Below are 22,796 nucleotides of genomic sequence, written 5' to 3' on the forward strand. Positions count from 1 at the left end.
GAGCCCACCCTCAACAATAATGTTAAAAGAAACCAAACAGCTGATGCATATGGGTTCCAAAGAAAGGCAACACATAAACTACACAACCACCACTCACAGAGTGTTTATTTTGGGCTGAACACTACACTCCCTTTACATCAGTAATTTCATTTAACCATGAAAATAAGCTACTGAAAGCATTATTAGCCTAATTTTACTGATGAATAATGAACCTGAAAAAGTAGGTGGCTTGCCCAAGCAGTGAGTAAGTGGTAAAACCAAGGTTCAACCCCAAGTCTACCTGACATAAAAGCCCTATATTCTTAATTATGCTGAACTGCCTGGTAGAGGTGATCTGGGAACAAATATGCTGGGGTTGAGAGAAGCATCAATTTCTTAATTGGTGGAAGCCCTTCCTTTCCTATCTTATCGCCAACATATCCCTCCATCCATTGTCTGCCATTCCATTGTTTCTTGGTAGTTTCCCCAGAGCAAAAATAGAGAAAGCTGTGATGACTGAGATAAGAAAGTAGGCAGAAGCCAATATGCAGTATAAATTTGGAGGATTTTCTGTGGAATTTGTTCATCATCTCCACATATTGTAATTAGTATGTGCAAGACACGGATTGTTCCTGTTTTATAAATGGCAAATCCAAAGAATAGAATATCCACTATTGGGCTCAAATGCCCTTTACAGTAGTTCAGTGTTTCTTATTTAATAGGCTACTCTGTGACTGCCATTAGGGTTCCTGGTTGATTGCTGCCTTTGTCTGAGTGGAGAGGAAATGGCCCATGCAGAAGAATTAATTTTTGTGGCTAGCAGCCCAAAGGAACAGACTGAAACTTATGCTGAACAACTGAGCTTAGGTTATACTTCTCACACCTGGGGTGCTAGAGAAGCCAGGGGAACTTTACTCGAGAAATTATATGATGAAAAAAATTCTTTCTCCTCTCATAATTGGAGGAAAGCTGATTTATCAGGAATTACCGGGTTATTCCACATCTTCCATCAATTTCTATAGATATACATATAGAACAGAACAACAAATCATATTTACTTTCAGAAACACTGTTCTGTGTTAATAAGGAGGCTGGTAATTTTATGAGACCTATTGATTTTTCCTAAAATAACATGATTTAGTCTTGAACTCCCATGCTCACAGCAGAGGAGATGAGAGCCTGGCACTTTCAATTATGAAGACTTTTCTTTCCACTGTGAGGTGGAGATTAAGGTTTCTTTCAAATATCTATGATTTCTCCATCCTACCCATTTTATCTCATCTTCACATTTCCTCATTAAACATCCCTAGCAGATCAACTTTGATAAAAAAGAAATTAAGCAAAGTTAATTTAGAAGAAGAAACTTCTGGTATGGTATTTATAATAAAATTAAATGAAAAAACATGAAGAGTTTGAACATGACCAAATGATAAATATCCTCCTTAAAGGGGTAAAAGAGAGAAATAAGGTATGTGTGTTTGGATTTAATCAACTATAGAATTATCATATCCTTAAGGAACAAAAGGCTTAAAAAAGAAATTTTAAAAGTCTTTATCTTTTGTCAATAGTTAAGATAACATCCCTTAGCTCATTTTGGATTCTTTCTAGCCTTCTCCCCACATTGAATTTTCCTTCAGCCTCCTCTCTGATACCTTCTGAACCTTCTGCTTCCCTTCCACCTCCACTACTTCTACCAAAAAGTAGCTTGAATCCAAGGAGAGCCAATTACTGGAGATGTGTCATGAGGGCATGGGGTTTGTTAGCAATCACTTCTTTCAAAATTGTTTCCTTTACAAAATATATTTTCCTAAAATGAAAAAAAAAATTCTCCCCAAATAATCTAATGCTATTTCATGAAACTCCCAAGGAGAGAAAGGAAAAGAAGAAACATTTGCAGCAATAATGCCTGAGAATTTCCCCCAAATTAACGTTAGACACCAAACCAAAGATCCAGGAGGCTCAGAGAACACTAAGCAGGATAACTGCAAACAAACAAAACAAATAAGCAAAGAAAACTACACCTAGACATTTCATTTTCAAATTTCAGAAAATCAAAGACAAAGAAAAAATCTTGAAAGAAGCCAGACTAACAAAACACCTTACCTACAGAGGAGCAACAATGAGAATTATAACTGATTGCTCCTCAGAAACCATACAAACAAGAAGAGAGTAGAGTGAAATACTTCTTAATGTGCTGAGGGAAAACATAAACCTAGAATTCTGTACCCTGTGAAATTATCCTTCAAAGGTGAAAGGAGAATTAAAGACTTTCTCAGACAAACAAAAATTGAGGAAACTTATTGCCAGTAGACCTGCCTCCTTACAGATAGAACTGTAAGGAGAAAGAAATTCAATCCACTGTAATAGCTGGAGACTTCAATACCCCTCTATAAGAAATGGACAGATCCAGCAGGCAAAAGTCAAAAGGACACAGGTGAACTCAACCACACCAGCAATCAACTGGATATAATGAAATCTATAGATCACTTCATCGAACAACAGCAGAATACATTCTTCTCAAGTACACATGAAACACTCACCAAGATAGACTATATTCTTGGCCATAAAACACACTTTAACAAATTTAAAAGAACAGGACTCAAACAATGTCTCCTCTCAGACCACAGTAAAATTAAACTAGAAATCAATAACAGAAAGATAGCTAGAAAGTCCCCAAATACTTGGAGATTAAACAACACACTTCTAAATAATACATATATCAAATAAGAAATCTTAAGAGAAATTTAAAAATATTTTAACTAAGTGAAAACAAAAATAGAACTTATCAAAATTTGTATAATACAGCAAAAGTGGTTCAAAGAAGGAATTTTATAGGGATAAATGCATTCATCAATAAAAAATATCTCAAACAAGCGAGCTTTACATCTCAATGAACTATAGGGAAAAAGAAACTAAGGTCAATGTTAGTAGAATAAATGAGTAAAGATTAGAGCAAAAATAAATGAAATAGAGAACAAAATAATAGAAAAGATTACAATAAAACAAGAATTGATTCTTTGAAAAGATAACCAAATTTGACAAACCCCTAGCTAGACTAATCAAGAAAAAAAGAAGATCCAAATAAGTAAATTATTTATATATTATATTATTTATTTATAAATGAAAAAGACGTTGTAACTGATACCACTGAGATACAAAGGATCATAAATAATAGAGTACTATGAACAACTATACATCAACAAATTGGACAATCTAAAAAAATGAATAAATTCTTAGAAACACACTACCTACCAAGACTAAAGCATGAAGAAATAGAAAATCTGAACAGAACACTACTGAGTAAGGAGACTGAATCAGTAATCAAAAACCTTCCAACAAAAAATAAGCCCATGACTAGATGGTTTTAGTGGTGAATTTTACCAAAAATTTAAAGAATTAATACCAATCCTACTCAAACTCTTCCAAAAATTTCAAGAAGAGGCCTTATTTTACCAGTCCAGTATTACCCTGATACAAAAGCCAGATAAAGACAACACAAGAAAAGAAAACTGCAGGCCAATATCTCTTTGGAATAATATAGAGGCAAAAATTCTCAACAAAATAACAGCAAACTTAATTCAACAGCACTTTAAAAAGATCATGCACCACAATTAAGTAGGATTCAACCCTGGGATGCGAGAATAGTTCAACATAAGCAAATCAATAAATGTGATACATCATTTAACAGAATAAATGACAAAAGTCATATAATCATCTGTTCAGAATGCAGAAAAAAGCATTTGATGAAATTCAACATGCATTCATAATAAAAACTATGGACAAATTGGGTACAGAAGGAACCACCTGAACATAAAAAAGGGCAATGTAGACAAGGCCACAGCTAACATCATACTTAATGCTAAAATATTGAAAACTTTCCCTCTAAGATCAGGAACAAGACAAGGGTACCCACTCTCACCACTCCTATTCAACATAGTACTAGGAGTCCTAGACAGAGTAATTAACAAGAAAAGGAAATAAAAGGCATTCAAATAAGAAAAGAATAAGTAAAGAAAGAAAAGAAAACAATCTCATTGACAACAGTATCAAAAACAATAAAATACTTAGGAATAAATCTAACCAAGGAAGTTAAAAACCTGTACACTGAAAACTGTGAGATATTGATGAATGAAACTGAAGACACAGATAAATAGAAATATATCTCATGTTCATGGATTAGAAAAATTAATATTGTCATAATGCCCATACTACCCAAAGCCATCTATAGGTTCAATGTAATCCCTATTAAGATTCCAGTGGCATTTTTCACAGATTTTTTTAAAATCCTAAAGTTCGTTTGGACCCATCGAAGACCCCAAATAGCTATTCAATACTGAAAAAGAATAACAAAGCTGGAGGCATTGCATTCTGATTTCAAACTATATTACAAAGCTATAGTGATTAAAATGGTATGGTACTGGCATAAAAAGACACATAGACCAACAGAACAGAAATAAACTCTTGCAGATATGGTGAACTAGTATTTGACAAGAGAGCCAAGAATACTCAATGGGAAAAAATATTCTCTTCAATAAATGATGCTGAGAAAATTTGATATACACATGCAAAAGAATGAAACTGGACCCTTATCATACATCACTCACAAAAATTAACTTGAAAGGGATTAAATTCTTAAATATAAGAACTGAAACCCTAAAACTTCTAGAAGAAACTATAAAGAAAAACTTTATTGACATTGGCCTTGGCAGTGATATTTTGGATATGACACCAAACGCACAAGCAACAAAAGAAAAAATGAACAAATGGGACTACATACCAAACTAAAAATCTTCTGCACAGCAAAAGACATAATCAATACAATGAAAAGGCAACCTGTGAATGGGAGAAAATATTTGCAAATCACATATCTGATAAGTGATTAATATCCAAAATCTAAGGAACTCATACAACTCAATAGCAAAGCAACAAATAATCCAATTAAAATGTGCAAAGGATCTGAATAGATATTTTTCCAAAGAAGATATTCAAATGGCCAACAGGTACATGAAAAGGTGCTCCATATCACTAATCATCAGGGAAATGAAAATCAAAACCACCGTGAGATATCATCTCACACTTGTTAGAATGACTGTTAATCAAAAAGACAAGCAATAATAGGAGGAGGGTATAGCTCAGTGGTAGAGTGCTTGCCCAGCATGCACAAGGTCCTGGGTTCAATCTCTGCTACCTTCATTAAATAACTAAATGAATAAATAAAACTAACCCCCCACAAAATTTTTAAAAATAAAATAAAAATATTGAACAGTGAAAAAAAAAAACAAGAGATAACAAATGCTGACAAGGATGTAGCGAAAAAGGAAGCCTAGAGCACTCTTGATGGAAATGTAAATTAATATAGCCACTATGGAAACCAGTGCAGAGGTTCCTCAAAAAATTAAAAATAGAACAAACATACAATCTAGCAACCCAAAGCAATCTCTAGAATTAATGTAATCTCTATCAAATTACTCAGGACATTTTTTTACAGAACTAGAACAAATAATCCTAAAATTTATATGGAATCACAAAAGGCCCAGAATTGCCAAAACAATACTGAAAAAAAAGAATGAAGCTCCTAGACTTCAGACTATACTAAAGAGCTACAGTAGTAATCAAAACAGCATGGTGTTGGCATAAAAACAGACATATGGATCAATAGAACAGAACAGAGAGCCCAGAAATAAATCCACAGACTTATGCTCAATTAATGTTTGACAAAGGAGGCAAGAATGTATAATGGAGAAAAGACAGTCTCTTCAGCAATTGGTGTTGGAAAAACTGGACAGCTGCAGGTACATCAATGAAGTTAGAACACGCCCTCACACCATACACAAAAATAAACTCAAAATGGCTTACAGACTTAAACATAAGACAAGACACTATAAACCTCCTAGAAGAAAACATAGGTAATACATATTCTGACAAATATCATAGCATTGTTCTCCTAGGGCAGTCTACCTAGGCAACAGAAATAAAAGGAAAAATAAACAAATGGGACCCCATTAAACTTACAAGCTTTTGCACAGCAAAGGAAAATAAAAACAAAACAAAGACAACCTACAGAATGGGAGAAAATATTTGCAAATGATAAGACTGACAGGGGCTTAATTTCCAGAATATACAAACAGCTCATACAACTTAATAAGAAAAAAACAAATAACGCAATCCAAAAATGGGCAGAAGACCTAAAGAAGCAATTCTCCAAGAAGACATACAAATGGCCAACAGGCACATGAAAAAAAATGCTCAATATCGCTAATTATCAGAGAAGTGCAAATCAAAACTACAATAAGGTATCACCTCACACAAGTCAGAATGGCCACCATTAAAAAGTCCACAAATGATAAATGCTGAAAAGGGTGTGGAGAAAAGGAAACCCTCCTACACTGTTGGTGGGAATGTAGTTTGGCACAGCCATTATGGAAAACAGTATGGAGATTCCTCAAGAAACTAAAAACAGACTTATCATGTGATCCAGCAATCCCACTCCTGGGCATATATCTGGAGGGAACTCTAACTTGAAAAGATACATGTACCCCAATGTTTATAGCAGCACTATTTATAATAGCCAAGACATGGAAACAACCTAAATGTACATTGAAAGATGACTGGATAAAGAAGTTTTGGTATATATACAATGGAATACTACTTAGCCATAAAAATGAATAAAATAACGCCATTTGCAGCAAGACAGATGGACCCAGTGATTGTCATTCTAAGTGAAGTAAGCCAGAAAGAGAAAGAAAAATACCGTATGATATCACTTATATGTGGAATCTAAAACAAACAAAAAAACCCCAAATTAACTTATTTACAAAATAGAAACAGACTCACAGACTTAGAAAACAAACTTACAGTTACTGGGTCAGGGGAAGGAGGGTGGGGAGGGATAAATTGGGAATTTGAGATTTACAGATGCTAACTACTATATATAAAATAAATAAACAACGTGTTTACACTGTAAAGCATAGCAAACTATATTCAATATCTTGTAGTAACCTATAATGAAGAAGAATATGAAAAGGAATATATGTATGTATATGTATGATTGAAACATTATGCTGTACACCAGAAATTGGCACAACATTGTAAACTGACTATACTTCAATAAAAAAAGAAATAAAAAGGAAAAAAGCTAGCAACCCAACTTTTGGGCTTCTGGGTAAATATCGAAAGAAGATGAAATCACTATCTCAAAGAGGTATCTGCATTCCCGTGTTCATTGTAGCATTATTCACAATAGCCAAGGCATGGAAAGAAGCTAAATGTCCACCAACAGGTAAATGGATAAAGAAGATGTGATACACACACACACACAGTAGAATATTATTCAGACATAAAATAGAAAACAGTCCCTGACATTTGAACAACATGGATAGACCTTGAGGGCATTTATGCTAAGTGAAATAAGTCAGACAGAGAAAGGCAAATACTGTATGATCTCACATATATGTGGAATCTAAAGACATCAAACTCATAGATAAAGAGAGTAGAATGGTGGTTGCCAGGGACTGAGGCGTGAGGGGAAATGGGGAAATGTTCATATGTTGCAAATGTTGAGTTATAAGATGAATAAGTTACAATACAAATCTAATGTACAATATGTTAAGTATAGTTATCAATACTCTATTGTATACTTAAAGTTGCTATGAGAGTAGTTATTTAATGCTTTAACTGTAACAACAACAAATGGTAATTATGTAATGTGAGGAATGTGTTAACTAACCATATTGTGATAAACATTTCACAATATATGTGTATCAAATCATCACATTGTACACCTTAAACTTACACAATGTTATATGTCAATTATGTTTCAATAAATTTGGAAGATTAAAAACATATTTCTATTTACATTTGCAGTCAAATTTGAAATAGGTATAAATTTTAGGAAACACGTATAAGATATATGTGAAGAAAAACACAAAACCCTGATGAAAGATGTCAAATTAAAAATAAAAAAATGGAAGATATCCCATAGTCATGAACAGGAAGGCTAAATACTTTCAAGTTGTCTGTTCTTCCCTATTGATATAGATAGATTCAATGTAATGCCTATCAAAATCCCAGCAAGTTATTTTGTGGATATTGACAAACTGATTCTACAGTACATATGGAGAGGCAAAAGACCCAGAATAGCCAACTCAATACTGAAAGAGAAGAGCAAAGTTGGAGGATGGACATTACCCAACTACAACAATCACTATATAGCTACAGTAATCAAGATAATGTGATATCAGTGAAAGAATAGACAAACAAACCAATGGAAAGGAAAAGATAGCCCAGAAATAGACCCATATAAATATGGTCAACTGATCTTTGACACTGAGCAAAGACAACACAAAGGAACAAAGTTACTCTCTTCAACAAATGGTTCTGGAACAGCTGGACATCCATATCTAAAAAAATAAATATAGGCAGACCTTTCATCCTTTATAAACATTAACTCAAAATGGATCATAGACCTAAATGTAAAACACAAAATTGGAAAACTCCCAGAAGATAACATAGGAGAAAATATAGGTGGCCTTGGGCATGGTGATGACTTTTTAGATATAAAAGCAAAGGCATGATCCATTAAAGAAAGAATTGATAAGCTGGACACCATTAAAACTAAAAACTTCTACTTTGTGAATAGCTATATCAAGAGAAAGAGAAGACTAACCTAGACTGGGGAAAAAATCTGCAAAAGACACATCTGATGACAGACTGTTATACAAAATATACAAAGAACTTTTGAAATTCAACAGTAAGAAAAAAAAAATTGGTTACAAAATGGCCAAAAGACCTGAACAGATATCTCACCAAAGAAGACATACAGATAGCCAACTGTATATGTATGTGAATATATGTTCAACATTATATATCATTAGAGAATTGCATATTAAAATAATCAGATACCACTACACACACATTGGAATGGCCCCAAATCCAAACCACTGGCAACACCAAATGCTGGCAAGGATGTGGAGCAACAGGACCTTTCATTCTTTGCTGGTGGGAATGCAAAATGGTATAGTCATTTTGGAAGACAGTTTGACGAGTTCTTACAAAACTAAACATACTCTTATGGTCTAGCAAACCTGTTCCTTGATATTTACCCAAATAAATTGAAAACTTATGTCCATAAAAAAAAACTGCACATGGATGCTTTATTCATAGTTGCCAAAACTTGGAAGCAACCAAGATGTCCTTCAGTAGGTGGATAGATAAATAAACTGTTGTACATCCATCCAGACAAGGACTATTATTCCGCACTAAAAAGAAATGAGCTATCAAGCCATGAAAAAACGTGGAAGAAACTTAAATGCAAATTACTAAGTGAAAAAAGCCAATCTGAAAAGGCTACACATTGTATGATTCCAACCATATGGAAAAGACAAAACTATGGAGGCAGTAAAAAGATTAGTGGTTGTTGGGGGTTAGGGGAAGGGAGAGATCGTAGGCAGAGCAGAGAATATTTTTAGGGCATGAAATTATTATTTATGATACTCTAATGGTGGGTACATGACATTATACATTTATCAAAATCCATAGAATGTACAATACCAAGAGTTATCCCTGATGTAAACATGGACTTTGGGTGATAATGATGTGTCAGTGTAGGTTCATTAATTGAGATAATATATCTATATCTATATCTATATCTATATCTATATCTATATCTATATCTATCTATACATCTCAAATATACCAGTCTGGTATGGGACGTTGATAGTGGAGGATGTGTGTGGGAGGAGATAGAGAGTATGTGGGAAAGCTCTGTATATTCTATGCAATTTTGTTGAGAATCTAGAACTGCTCTAAAAATAAAGTTTAACTTTAAAAATTCAGTCAAAAAATTCCCAGCTTTATTTTTTGCCTATCTTCCTCATACATGAGGAAGAAAAGCAAACCAAGGCCATTGAAAAGTCCTTTCCCACGTAGACATGGTGACATTAATGCTTTTGATCTGCTGCTCATATTGAGCTGTTTTATTGAATTGTTATCCTGCCTGCTTCAGATTGGTTGCAAGCTTAGCAGAGCTGTGCACATAGAAGATCCATGTCCTGGGCAATGATCCAAAAGGATCATTAACTGAAACCCCAGATGTAGCAGTTGCCAAAAGATTTATTTTTCAACCTCCTCACACAATGATAATCAACCTTTGTGTTTTCAATGAGTGTTTTGCAATGCATGTGAACTTTCCTATAACTCAAAGTCCAAAAGAGAAATCAGACTGAGTGGAGCTAGACCAAAGAGAATTTTTAAATGGAAATAATTCTGTCAAAGTCAAGTTCCCCATGGATATTAACAAAGTCTATGTATTTGCTGCCTTGTAAATAGTATATTAAAGTTTTTTCTCATCCACACCCTTTATAGCATGTGCTGGGATTGTTATAACTGCACTTGAGGTAATTTATGTATTTCCATTTATATATCTAGAAGTATCAAGAAAGAACTCTCCTTTTGGATTTACATGGCTGATTATCATTAATCCATGAGGGAGCTTTACAAAACTATCCCAGATATTGTGTGCATGAACTAAAGACAGGTTTCAGCAGTGGAGAGTGAGCATCTAGATTTAGAAAAGGAACCTAGGAAGGGAGAGAAAACATGGGAAAGTCCAAGTCAAGTAGGTAAGGGCTTAGATCTGAGTTTTAGGATATTAGATAAGGGGAATATTAGATAAACACAGCATTAGAACTTAGGTAGGATGTCAAACACAGCATTAGAACTTAGGTAGGATGTCAATTGATGAATGTACTAGTTTGAATCAAGTAAGGATCTGAAGTCAGAAAAGATAAGCCATGTACTGTATTTTTTAAACTTCGTATTAATTCATTCATAGAAAGATCATTTTAAAAAGCATATAAGGAAGCCCTGAAATTACAGTTTGAAAACCATTGTACTAGATGATCAAGGCACCTTTGGGAAGTGGTGTTGACCAGTAGATTCTAATAAACTCTGCTCCCTTTCCTGTCAAAGATTGATCACTAGTTTGATCTAAGGACTCAGGCCAGTCAGTAAGTTGCTTTGCTTTTATAAGTCTATTATCCACATTCATTGACCAAGTCTTGACCAAGCCAGACACATGACTGTGCCAAGCATTTGCAATTTTTGAATGAGCATGAACCCATGCAAAAAAATTACATAATAAGGTAGTTTTACAAGAGAAGAGTCAACCCACTCAGACCATTAGGCTGGACTAAAACCAGGGATCCTTTAAGAAAGAGTTCTGAACTATCAACTTGAAGTAACCCCTTTACCTTTAGGTAAATATTTCATTTGAATAAACCTACAAGTTTATGCTCTAAGTCTCATACTGAACAACTCTAGTTACTTTACATATTGTGTTTTCTTGACTTCTTGTTTAGGCCTTTTGAAAAATTTTATTCTTGTTATAGAGGATCCATGTTTTTCTATAAAGTTCTCCTCTTCATCTACACACAAAGACCCATCTCCTCTTTGTGTATCATGCTCATATGGAAAAAATACTTTCAGAGTGTGAAGCTGTTGCTTTGGATCCAATGTGTCATTTCAACTTTGGATTAGTTTTTGTTAGCCAAGATATTATTTGTTTTTCTGGTTATTCTCTTGTCAGTTGGCTAATGTTTTTCTCTTCACAAATTGTTTTCTAGATACGAGGCTATAAAGAGTCTTCTCAAATAACTCTGTCTAGCTCCTCTTATGGTAAAACTGTCTTGCAGGCTCGTCACTCAGTCTTTTTGGTGAAGAGTCATCTTCAGTCAGTTCCTAGCTATGTGACTTTGGGCAAATAAATTCACCTAAGCCTCAGATTTTTCATCTATAAAATGAGAATAATGACCATACCTCTTCCACGGTTGTTAAGAGGATTAAAAAATAGAGTACATGGAAAGTACTTAGAATTATGCCTATCTTATAGTAGTTGATCTATATGTGTTAATTTTTGCTATTCCATTTCCCAGGAATGATATTTTTTACCCTAATCACTTATTTAAGAGATAAACACCTAAGTTCTATTTCCATTCAGGTTTGCTATTTTGAGGGAAAGAATATAGGAGGGTACTTCACAAATGACAAAGTACAAAAATGCTCCCAGTAACAAAACTTTAATATCATTACTGTATTTGATAAAATTGGTTCTGAGATTGACCAATCTATGTATTTTATGTTTTGTTGGGTCTAAAACTGTCTTTTAATATATTTATTCTATGTATTAACTTTACATTATTTCCCTAATTTCAGTTAAGTTCAACCACTACTTACCAAGAGTTCCCAATGCTGCCAGCAGCTATACTAAGCACTGCTGTGAGTAACACATAAGTAGAAGACCAAGTCCCTGAAGTTATAGAGCTTATGGAATTGAAGGCAACATCATACTCACACACAAAAATCATGTGTGAAGAATGAAAGAGTGTATGAAATCCCCAATTGAATATCATCATCAAATATGTGTATTACAGACAAGAATTACAGTATGTGCTCCAAAATGAGTATCCTTATGTCATCCAAGGCATCATGTCAGCCTTCACTGTGGCTGCTGTTATTATTTACGCTGCTAACTTTCCAACTCTTTCTTGTGTACATCAAAGATCCACTTCTCCACAGTGCATGGGGATTAAGGTATCTTGGTCTAAAGATGCTCTAGTTATGTAAGGGAACTATATCAGTTATGTTGTCCATAGATTCTCAAACACCAAAGAATCAGAACACTTTTTAAAAAACAAATGTTCACGATAATTCAGAAAGTACTTCATGAACTAGAAATACACTGGGATTGTTAATACATATATTGATTATCATTTGACAGAACTAGAGAATCTCTTAAACTCTCCAGTTTAAATTCTGGATAATCAACTCTTTATATTTGTATAAAACTTTAAATTTTTTAGTACTTTCATATATGTCCTTATACTTTTTCTTCATGGCAACCTACTATGAAATAGATGGAATAAGTGTTAATAAGCCCCTTGACAAACTCACGTCTAATCAATGAACTTTACTGAGTACCTACTATGTTTCGGTGTTAGTTGATGCAAAAATATGTATTAATAGAGACCTTATTCTCCAAATGTCATGGGAATTACTAAAACATGTGCAGTTGTTAATGCTAGTGAGGCACTTAACACATTGAAATTATAAAGTGCAATGGGTTGTTTCCATGTCTTGGCTATTGTATATAGTGCTGCTATGAACTATAAAATAGATAAAAAAATAAATTTCTTCTGTATAGCACAGGAAACTATATTCAATATCTTATAGTAACCTATAATGAAAAAGAATATGAAAATGAATATATGTAGGTATATGTATGACTGAAACATGATGCTGTACACCTTAAATTGACACATTGTAACTGACTATACCTCAATTAAAAAGATGCGATGGGAATACAGAAAAAAAAAAAAGCTTTATTCCTGCCTGGATTAAAGGAAGCGGAAAGCTCTGCAAAAGTGGTAAAGCATTATCTGGGTCCTAATGAGAAAATAAGATTTTTAACTGGGTAGAAAAGAGGGAAAGAGCATACTAGACAGAAAGATCAACATAAGCAAAGGAGAGAAAATGTGAACATGTATGATGAAATCTGAGACTGGTGAACAGTCTTGTGGTCCTGTGTGGCCAGGCCTAGGTACGTGGTGGAGTTAGAGGAAATGAAGCTAGAAATATAGGCTTGGATTAAATTGGGAAGGGCTTTGAATGCCATGCTGAAGAGTACAGAATAACTGTTTTTAATTTTAGCACTTCCTATGTGCCAGGAAATATGCTACATACTTTAAGTATGCAATCTCATTTTCTCTTCACAGTGGCTGCATAATATCAGTATTGTTCTCATCCCATTTTATAACTAGCCCAGAACATAAGCGGCAGAGCCAGGATATAAATGAGGTCTGCTTGATGCCACAGCCCATGTCCTTAACCACTCTGCAACACTGCCTAACATACTTACTTCCCTGTTGGCAGCATACCCCTCCCATCCTGTCAAGTCCCATGAGTACTCCCGCATAATTCCCTCTCCCTCAGCTCCCTCTTTTAACTCTTTAAAAATTTTTTTTGAACACTTTTTTTTTTGGTAGGGGGAAGCAATTTGATTGATTGATTGATTGGTTGATTATTTTCTAATGGAGGTACTGAGGATTGAACCTAGTACCTTATGCATGCTAAGCACGCACTCTACCATTGAGCTATACCCTTCCCCTACCTGACTCTTTAATATTAAAGCATCTCTTGAGCTAACAAAATGAGTTACAAGGAGCTGGTCGTGACTACTTCCTTAGTCTACTAGTTTCCACTGGAAGAATGTTGTTGGGGGAACATTAGAGATCAGCTGGTCCCTGAAGCCTTAGGACTCCCAGACCCTACCTGAGCTGAATGTGCCTGCCCTTAGTTCATCAAGGTGACCTACCAGCTGCTTATCCCATATCCACTGGATGACTTATCTGAACTTACCTGGACGGCTCTGTGTGTGAGAGGAGACATAATAGGGTTAATCAGTTTCTAAACCTTAGATTTTTATGGAGATTCATAAAGAATTTCAGAAGAAAAAAAAAATCACAGCCACCTACCCACTCTCCTAATGACAGCTTAGCTCTTCCCAGAGAAGAAATTTCCCATTTCTGGGTGTGAATGTAATTTTCTCTGCTTTAGAGGCCTACCCTGTAATCTAGGGAAGCTGACATTTTCCATTCTGTAATAGGGTGAAGACATTGGTTTGATGATTTTTCTTTTGCCAGAAGCACTTTTTCTTTCATGGCATATGGTAGCCTGGGCTACATCTGTTCTGGCTGCCCAGAGCTTCACCATCCTCTGGGGAATCTTTACAAAGACAGTGGATCTAGAACAATAAAACCATCTCCAAGGCCCTCTCTTGCTACAAAAAGAATCTCAGTCCCCTTAGCCTTTCTCAGGGAGAATGCTTGTCACCTGATTGGGGTCACTGATTTATATACTTGAATAAACATACCTCACGTTATATGTAATTTTGTACCATTCCAAGTAGCTTTGTTTCCTTTCTTATTTGGTCTATAAGGCAAGCAGGGTAAATACCATTGTCCTTCAATATATGAGAAAACTAAAGCATAGAAACACTTAGTATTATTTAAAGGGAATCCAATTTGGAATTAAAGCAAAATTAGAATTCACTTCTCCCTACTCACAGCATTGGGGAGACTCTAATACATCACATTGCTTGAATAAGGAACAAACAAGTTGTCCCCCCTTCCCTAGACACTGCACTATTAGTATGCTAATTTTTCTTTATCTCCTAAGAGCCTCTGAGGCTCCTAGAGTTCTGGCTGAGGATCTGTAGCCACCTAGAACCAACTGGACACTTGGAGAAGCCAAGAAGAGCTGCTCTAGGGTTCAGGGTACTGGCTGGCTGCGCAGTGTATCAGTGTCGTTCGGCCTCGTCTGTGCTGTAGTAACCGGTAATATCTAGCCTTTATCCAGTGCTTACTATGCACCAGGCAGAGTGCTATGTGCTTTGTAGGACTTACCTCATTTACTCTTCCTAACAATTCCATGAGGTAGGTAGCATTTTTAATTCTTATTTTTCATGGTCTTAACCACTTGAGTCTGCTATCACTCCAGTATTACAAAATTAGAGACTTTCTAAAAGCCCCATGGCAAAGACTACTATTGAGAAGTTGATTCATCATTTGTGTTTTCCTAACTCTTGACTGATTTCTATTTTTTAAACAGCTTTATTGAGATATAAGTCACACCTTATAATTCAGTCATTTAAAGCATACAATTCGATGTTATTTTTTTTTCCAGTATACTTACAAAGTTGTACAGTCATAACCACAATGAATTTTAGAAGACTTCCATCACCTCCAAAATAACTAATCTCTCAATTTTGGTGATTTTATTTTATTTTATTTTACCAGAGAATCGGATCTGGCCTGATTCCAAATCTATCCTGGCCAAAGATCTAGAGCAGGGGTCACAAACTCAAAAGCTCCAGGGACCAAGCAGACAACATCAAAAAGTGAGCCAGCATCAACACTGGAGGGAACCATGGCAAATCTGAAGGAGCCTGCCTTCTAAAAGAGAGGAGCTACAGCTGAGCCATGTTGAAATATGGACTCAATTGCTTTTCAAAAATAAGCCAGAAATATGGAATTTTATAAACAATTCACTGGTCATTTTTGCATGATAGTAATTGAAATTTAAAAAACAACTACATGGGAAAAATAAAAAATATCTGTGGGCCAGATTCAAATACTGAGTTACTGGTTTATGACCTCTACATTCGAGAAACACGGAAACTCTCCAGTTTCAGTTTTCTTGACACTATCCTCCCCTACCACTTGCCCATCTACCAAATTGGAATCAGAGTTCTCTGGCCTTAGGGCTTTGATTTGGGTATGGTTTTGCCCTGTTGTAAGGATATGGACTAGATAGTTTCTTGGAGTGACACAAAAATAACCCTTCCTTCATACTGATCTATCTTAGATCTGTGCTCATCTCTCTGAAGAGACCTGAATCTATATTCTTTGAGATTTTCAAGAGAGATTCTAACAGATTTATCCTTTTGAGGATCCTAACCTGATGTTCAGACTCAAGCTGTCCCTAGGAGTCATTCTGAAGCAAAGTTATTATAGCTCTTTCAGCCTCTGATTGTGTCCCTAACATCAGGACAATCTGATTTGTTACAGAGCACCTGGCACTGGCATGTGTCCTCCTCCTTTGGGTCACACTGTCAACTAGGTGCTATTGCCTGCCTTTCGCCATCAGGGTTAATTCTAGGGGATGCCCTTATATAAATACCTACCTTAAAGGTTGTGTTAAGGATTAGAAATAATGTGCACCAAGCACCTAAGATAGTTTGTGGCCCTTGGCGGGTACTCATTAAACACGCACACACATACACACACAGTACTGACTATGATTCTGCTGAGGCTTATGAGAAAACAGGGATTTCTGGTGAGAGGGGAAAATAGCAGCTCTTAGCCAGCATGCCCTGTCAACAATAGAAATGCAAAATTTCTAAGAGGCTGGTGCCCATCTGCAGAAATAAGCAAACAGGCATGACCCTTCTTCAACGTGGGCCTCACCTGGCCCCTATATCCCTTTTTCCTAGTGCACAAGAGAACACATGGCTCCAATTAGAATACCAGTTAGTGTTACGGATGGTTGGGTTGCTAAGCTCACTGGGTGGAAAGAACATTATTAGCCTGGCACTGAACTCAGTCCAGCCACTGCCCATCCTCCTGACTAGTCATATACAAGCGCTGTTCCTGCAGGTACCTACCTCACAGGCATAAGTGCTGTAGTAATAAAAATTGTAATTTAAAAAACACCATGGTACCTCTTTACCCACTATGTTCATTGCTGAATTGATTGAAGTAAGAGATGTAGGAAAATGTCGTGGGTTAAATGTTGAAGTCCTAAGCCTTGGTACCTGTGAACACAATCTTATTTGGAAATAAGGCCTTTGTAAATTTAATGAAGTTAAAATGAGGTCCACTGGAATAGGGTGAGACTTTAATATAACTGGTGTCCTTGTAAGAAAAAGAGAAAAGACACAGAGAGAGACATGCACAGATGGAAGACAGCCACGTGAAGACAAAGACACAGAGAGGGAAGACTGCCATGTGACTACAAAGGCAGGCATTGGAGTTATTTAGCTGCAAACCAAGGGACACCAAGGACTGCTGGTAACAGCCAGAAGCTAGGAGAGGGAGCCTGGCCCTGCCAACACCTTGACTTTGGACTTCAAGCCTCCAGGACTGTAAGTAAGTTTCTATTGTTTTAATGCATAAAGCTGGTGGTAACTTGTTACCACAGCCCTAGGAATCTAATACAGGAGGAATAGTAGGAATGTGTCTTTTGGAGTCAGGCAAGTCTGTGTTCAAATTCTGGCTCTGCCATTTTCTACCTGTAGATTTGGGCAGATTATTTAACATCTCTGGACCTGTTTAGTCATCAATAAAAAAAGGATAGCACTACCTCAAAGGGGTATTATGACCATTAAATGAAATATTTTAAGTTGAAAGTGTCTAACACTTAGGAGTGGTGACTGTTTTCCATAATTATACATATATATTTCTGGAAAGCAACTTGGTATAAAAATACATAAAAGCTTCACATGTGCGTTTTCCATGATCCACTAATTTCTAACGTATATACACAATAGTCATTTCTAAGGTATACACCTACTCCTAAGTATATACCCAACAGAAATGCATATACTTGAGTGTTCATAGCAGCAACAGTCATGATAGTAAAATAATAAAGTCATATGCCCATTAGCAGGAAAGTGAATAAATTAAATTGTGGTATATTCACACAATGAAATACTATTCAACAATTAAAATCAATACTCTGTAACTATAGATACTACAAACGTGTTGAATAAAAAGAAGCCAAGAAAACTGCATACTCTATGATTCTAAACATATATAAATTTTTTAATTCTGGCAAAACTAATATAGACTGTTAGAAGTCCTGATAGTGCTTACCCTTGGGAGGAAGTAGTGACTGAATGAGGCATGAGGGAGGCTTCTGAGGTGCTGGTAACATCTTGTTTCTAGATATGGTGGTGTGTTCACTATATGGGTGTGTTCACTTTGTGAAAATTTGTCAAGCTGCACACTTATGTGCATTTTTCTGTACGTACATTATACTCCAATAAAAATGTTTAAAAATTCATACAATTTGACCTAGTAATTACACATTTTAAAAAATAACAAGAGAAAATCAAATATATGTCTGAGAATAGTCAGCATAGTAATACATGTAATAGATAGTATAGAGAAAATTATGCTAATATTGAACAGAAAAGTCATGGTTTAATCATTTATGATTTACCTAAATAAGAAAATATTAGGTGACAAAGAGTTTTTTATCCAGTTCTTCAATAGGGAATTTTTATTTTTTTAACAATTCTTATAGGCTGTTAAAGGGATCTTAAAGATGGGTTCAACCTCTTACTTTGTGCCTCTGTGTTTATTTATAAAGAGAGAAAATAACTTGCTTAAGAAGTGTGTCTCCCCAAGTCAACTTGTGTTCAAATCAAGACCAGAGGAAAAGTTCAAGTTGAACAAGTTAGGATTGGGCTACACACTACTTGGACTTGAAGAAAAATAGACATCCAGTCATCTGGGAGACAGCAAGGATTTTAATTTACATACATTATTCAATAAATATTTATTTTACTTCTTACACCAGAAAAAAGTCCAGATAGACCAAATAAGATAACTATAAAAGCAATAAAAGAGAACATGGGAGAATTAAAAAAAATTGGTTTGTAATGTGCAAGGCCCCTCTGAGCAAGATTCAAACTCCTGCAGACTTTAAGGCAAAAGACTGATAAATTTGACTATAAATCATTGAAAATGTCTTTGTTGAAAAAGTAATACTATGAGAAAATTCCATAGACAAGTTAAAATGTGAGAAAAATGTTTTCAAAATATGGTGAAGGACAAATTATCTTAATAGATAAAGAGCTTTTGCAAATCCAAAGAAAAATACCACAACCCAATAAAAACTGGGGAAAGGAAATGAATGAGAAATTCACGGAAAAATACAAATGGCACATGAATAAAACCAAACTTATATAGTGCTTATCATAGCCCAAGTCCTATTCTAAGTGATTTACACATTTGAGACTCAACAGCAATCCTATAAAGTAGGTACTAACAGAATTGTCATACGTAAGGAAACTGAGACACAGAGGTTAAGTGGTCTGTCTAAGGCCATACAGTAGATAAATAATAGTGCTGGAGTTTGAACTTATATTTCAGTGTATACACCCTTGTACTGTTGGATTTTTTTTTACCATGTACATGCATATATGATTTTTCAATTAAAAGTAATGCCAACAACAAAAATTACATGGAATATTGAGTTATTCAACATGAGCTAAATTAATGTGTCCAGATTCGGATTTAACTAACATTTATTAGGACATAACCTGAACAAAGTTTTATTCTAAGCACTATCATTATCATCTCTTCTATGAACTGACTGGGTAAACTCGGAAGGCAGAGACTGAATAAAGTATATTTTTCTGTCATTTGTCAACAGCCATAGGAGAAAGCCCACACTTAACTTTCTTATTTGCTATTAGATTGCAGAAGAGTAGGTGATACAGTTCTTTGTTGTTGATACAACCCCCTATTTCTTTTTCTCAAAAATTGTAACATCTACCATTTACTAAGTTTCTACTATGTGTCAAATGCTGCAATTTATGATTCCTGTTTAATACTAACATCCCTATGAAGTGGACACTATTTTAACCTTTACTTGTAGAAGAGAGATCTAAGCCTCAGAGAAATAAAGTAATTTACTCAAAGTCACAGCCCAGGTCTGTTTGTTTATAAACCCCTGATCATAACTACCATACGATTTTACTTTCTTAATTTTAGGGAAAAGAAATAACAGTTACCATTTAATGGGAGATAACCATCTTTTTTGAATAGTACGAAACACTTTACATGAATGGTTGCATTTAATGCTTATAACAACCCCATGAGGTAGCATAACAATTATTGTTATTCCCTTTGAGAGATGAAGGAACTGAAGCATAGAGGGTAAGTGACATGCCTATAATTATTCAGCTAATAAGTAAAATAGCCAGGGTTTGAACAGGGTTATCTGTATGGCTTAACAGCTTGTGTTTTTTATTCTAAATCATACAGCCTGGTAGAGTGACTGAGTGAATAAAATACAAAAACAAAAAACAAGACCAAACTGTATGCTGCCTACAAGAGACTCACTTCAGCTTCAAGGACACAAACAGACTCAAAGTGAAGAGATGGGAAAAGATATTCCACACAAATGGAAACCAAGAGAGCAAGGGTAGCTGTATTTATATCAGACAAAATAGAATTTAAGTAAAAAAATGTAACAAGAGACAAAGAAGGTCATTATATAATGATAAAGGGGTAAATCCATCAAGAATACATAATAATTATAAATATATATGCACCCAACATTAGAGAGCCTAAATATATTAGGCAAATAATAAATAGATCTGTAGTAAGTAATAGACAATATAATAATAGAGTATTTCAACATCCCTCTTTCGACAATGGATAGATTGTTTAGAAAGAAAACCAGTAAGAAAACATTGGACTTGAACCATATTTAGACCAAACAGATCTAACAGAGATATAGAGAACATTCCATCTAAGACTAGCAGAATACACATTCTTCTCAAGCACATGGGGAACATTCTCCAGGATAGATCATACGTTAAGTTACAAAACAAATCTCAGTAAACTTCAGAAGACTGAAACTATACCAAGTATCTTTTCCAACCACAATGTTATAAAACCATGAAGAAAACTGGAAAATTCACCATTATGTGGAAATTAAACAACACATTTCTGAATGACCAATGGATCATAACAAATCAAAAAATACATTTTTAAAAATACATTGCAACAATATATTTGCATAATAATATAAACAAAAATGAAAGTATAACAAACAAAAACTTACAGGCTGCAGGAAAAGCAGTGCTAAGAGGGAAGTTTATAGTGATAAATAACTACATTAAAAAAAAAAAGATCTCAAACAACTAACTTTAAGCTTCAAGAAACTAACAAAACAAGAAAACATCTCAGCCCAAGTTAGAAGAAGGAAGGAAGTAACAAATATCAGGCAGAAATAAATAAAATAGACAATAGAAAAGTAATAGGAAAGATTAATGAAACCAAGAGTTGTTTTTTTGACAAGATAAAATTGATAAACCTTTAGCTAGACTTATCAATAAAAGAGAGGACTCAAATAAATAAAATTATACATGAAAAAAGAGACATTACAACTGATACCATAAAAGTGCAAAGGATCATAAGAGACTACTATGAGCAATTATATGTCAACAAATCAAAGAGTCTACAAGAAATGATTACGTTCCTATAAACATACAACCTACCAAGTGTGAGTCATGAAGAAATAGGAAATCTGAACAGACCAATAACAAAGAGATTAAATCAGTAATTTAAAACCTCCCAACAAAAATGAGGATCAAACGGCTTCACAAGCAAATTCTATCAAACATTTAAAGAATGTAAAATCTTCTGAAACTCTTCCAAAACACTGAGGCCGAGGGAAGGCTCCCAAACTCATTTTATGAGGCCAGCATTACCCTGATATTAAAGATAAGGGTAGTACAAGAAAAAACTACAGGCCAATATCCCTGATAAATATAGATGTGAAAATTTCCAACAAAATGCCAGCAAATCAAATTTGACAGCACATTAAAAGGGTCATACACCATGATCAAGTGGAATTTATCCCTGGGATGCAAGGATGGCTTAACATACGTAAATCAATTAATGTGCTACACCACATTAGTGGGATGAAAGACAAAAACCATATGATCATCTCAATAGATGCAGGACAGGCATTTAACAAAATTCAACATCCTTTCATGATAAAAACTCAACAGATTTGATACAGAAGGAACACACCTCAACATGATAAAGGTGATATATGACAAACCTGTAACTAACATCACACTCAACAGTAAAAGGTTGAAAACTTTCCCTCTAAAATAAGTGAAAGAGATAAGGATGCTGCTTTCATCAAATCTATTCAACATAGTACTTGAAAGCCCTAGCCAGAACAAGTAGGAAAGAAAAAGAAATAAAAGGCATTCAAATCAGAAAAGAGGAAGTAAAATTGTTCATGTTTGCTGATGACATGATCTTGTATAGAAAATATCCTAAAGACTCCACCAAAAAACTGTTAAACCTAATAAACAAATTCAGTAAGGTTTCAGGATACAAAATCAACATACAAAATCAATTGTAATAACCTTTAGTGAAAAAGAATATGAAAATGAATATATATGTATATGCATGACCAAGACACTATGCTGTACACCAGAAATTGACATA

The 22,796-nt window shown here is 34.8% G+C and overlaps 1 long non-coding RNA gene across 1 annotated transcript in view; it reads right to left on the reverse strand.

Moving 5' to 3' along the window:
• The window catches only part of LOC135320146 (uncharacterized), a 189,039-nt gene that overhangs the window by 28,416 nt on the left and 137,827 nt on the right, over positions 1–22,796 (reverse strand). The gene's annotated exons all lie outside the window — the stretch shown is intronic.

The sequence above is a fragment of the Camelus dromedarius genome, chromosome X (genome assembly GCF_036321535.1).
Source record: "Camelus dromedarius isolate mCamDro1 chromosome X, mCamDro1.pat, whole genome shotgun sequence".
NCBI classification, from domain to species: domain Eukaryota; kingdom Metazoa; phylum Chordata; class Mammalia; order Artiodactyla; family Camelidae; genus Camelus; species Camelus dromedarius.